Source organism: Phyllobates terribilis, unplaced genomic scaffold (genome assembly GCF_046119375.1).
Source record: "Phyllobates terribilis strain yellow unplaced genomic scaffold, ASM4611937v1 Scaffold_3821__1_contigs__length_69843, whole genome shotgun sequence".
Taxonomy (NCBI): Eukaryota; Metazoa; Chordata; class Amphibia; order Anura; family Dendrobatidae; genus Phyllobates; species Phyllobates terribilis.
The window spans coordinates 22,273-25,056 of record NW_027366573.1 but is presented as its reverse complement, the minus strand read 5'-3'; positions in this window follow the sequence as shown (position 1 = coordinate 25,056).

The following is a 2,784-nucleotide window of genomic DNA, read 5'->3' as shown; positions in this document are numbered from 1 at the left end:
AACAAAGAAATCTAGAATTAAACTAACAATAACCAAAGTATCCCATGTCATCTTCCATCACAAATGGCATCTGTTACTTCCTTAGCAACAGGCACTGGTCGGAGATCCTAAATTCGCAATGGAGTTTAGTGGTCGCCGCGGTTCGAAATGCTTTCAACATATGTGACATTATAGAAAAAACACCATAACTTTTAACTATGAACATATATCACTCTCATCCTTTTAGGTGAATCTATCGGACTTCCATACCTAACTCCTTAACTTAATCACTTAAATTGAGCATTAGAGTTGAGAGAACCAACCATTTGAAGTCAGTACAGTGTTCTACAACTCTCGTTCATGTCCTTCTTCTACTTTCCTTGTCTTCGGATTTTCCTTTGGTCTTGATCTTCTCTTTAGCTCTTCTCTGTCTTAAAGCCCTTCTAATATCTTGTAAATTATCATAATAACACACTTTATGTATCTCTCTTGAATGCTCCAAATATGCTCTAAAGTAGCTCATAAATACACTAAAACAACGCTAAATCTATACATATATACATGCTATAGATGTGTATAGCAAAAATCTACAAAAGTGATCCAAATCCACTAAATTATTTTTGCATACTGAATCATTGGTAATCCCGAAAATTACTCACCAAAATTTTCAAACTACAATGCACAATTATTAAATCATTATATTACATGTAATCTTGTAGTTTTCCCTTTGTTGAGTGACAAAGAATCCTTTAAAGACAGATCTGTTTGCTTAGTTACTAACCTGGCAGATGAAGTTGAAAAGGACAAGCATATCAAGCTCGCTGATATTAGTTTGATAACTATTTTTATCGTTTGTTTAATGACTGTATAAGTTAAGATTGTGCATAATCATTGTCTTAACTGTGCAATGGTCATTGGATGTTGTTATGAATATATATTAAGAGGAATACTGTGTTATATTGAATGTGCATTGTATCAAATAAGACTGGGCATGAAAATTGCATGAACTATACATTGCATGAATCAATAATGTGCATAACTATTGCCTCAACTGTGCAATACAATTGAATGTTGTTGGTTTTCAATTTTTTAGAATAATACAATGTTAGTTTGAGCTTGGTCAACTCAATTACTCATCTTGTTTTGATGATGATAAACACCACATTTAATAAATCTTGTGTTTTTAAGCATTACAGGAATATCTTAAGAAGTCAAGAGAGTCGCTTTGAGACAACGAACAATCTAGAGACTAGCTTTGAGCCTTGTGAAGGTAGAGAGTATCGCTAAGGCAGTCTCAACCAAAACAGAAGAAAAGAAATCAATCCAAAAGTGAAGTGAAGTGAAGCGAGTTTAAGGTGAAGGACTAGCACAACTCATGGAGAGTCGATGCGAGCTAGTGAATCCTTTGCTTCAACAAACGTGAAGTGAAGAAGTCCCAGGTGGAATCCATGCACCAGCGTGTAGGGTATTCAGGTTGTAGCTAATGGGAATGTCGAGAAGCTAAGGATGGGTGAAAAATGTGTTTCTTACCATGGATAGCGAGGTATGAGGATTGCCAGGCTGGACGAATAAAAGGCTTGCGAGTGGTGTGCGATGGATTGCCAGTGTGGAAGAGTTTGTTACAAGTTTGTTGCTCAAGAAAAGCAGAAGCATGTGGAATTTGTGGTGCTCCTTGTTGGATCAACGCACAGATTGCCAATGTGGACCTTTGTTGCAATATGTAATAGAATTCCTTTCTTGGGGAATAAGTTTAGGATGTTCTATATATATGTGTGATATGTATTTGTTAACGCACGAGCTTGAGAACCTCATAGAGTGAGAAACAGCCTAGTGAGCTTAGGAGAAGCTAGCCCAAGAAAGAAACACAGCAGGATCTGAAACCCTGGGAGTTAGTATAGTTGATTGATTAGGGAAGATCACAACAAGACTAGAAAGATGGGAGGTGAGTACGATAGAGTGTTTAGGGTGAAAAGCTAGTGATCTCAGAGGGAGCAAGTGAGTCAACAATATCTTGAGAGTAGCGAGCTTGTATTTGGGCTGAACAGCAATGTATCGAGTGGAGAGAGCGAGCATTTGTAGTCTTCATTTGATATTATCAATATAGTGGTGAGTTTCACCCCCGCACTTGAGTTAAGCCAAGGGTACTCACCTTACCAAATCTTTGTGCATATTGAGATGAACTTTAAATCTAACAATCTAAATTTCTTATTGTGGCAAAGTCTCTAATCTTACATATAAACACACTTTCTACTCGCTTGTTGTGTTAAAAAGAGACCAAGACTCGCTTTGTGTGTTTTTCTATTTCCGCATCTTAAAAACAATTGAGCTAGTCTATCGAGCTACTCTTCTATAAAGAGCTAGTCGATCTAAGCTACTCTATTAAGTATTCAACAACGATTCATTCTCATACATATACTCGCTTTGTTGAATACGATCCTTGTACACTAGCTTACTAGATTTTGTGCATTGGATTTAGAGAAAGTGTAATATTATCAATCATATCTAGTTACACTGGCTTTATCTTAGTCGATCTTCACTCGTCAAAATCCACATAAAACGGTAGAAAGGGGCGTGCATTTGCTAAAAGAGTATTGTTGTAGGATCGAACGTGTTATAATAAATCTAAGCAACACAACTTATCACAATCATATGTTTCTTATAGTGCAGAATTGTATAGCAGATATAGATAGAACACTATTCTTTGCAATGGGAACATTTAACAACTAATAAGTTATCTAGGAGAAAATCCACTACCTTTCTCTTGAAAGGATTTGAGAGCTTGTTTATATTGAATATTTGATTACA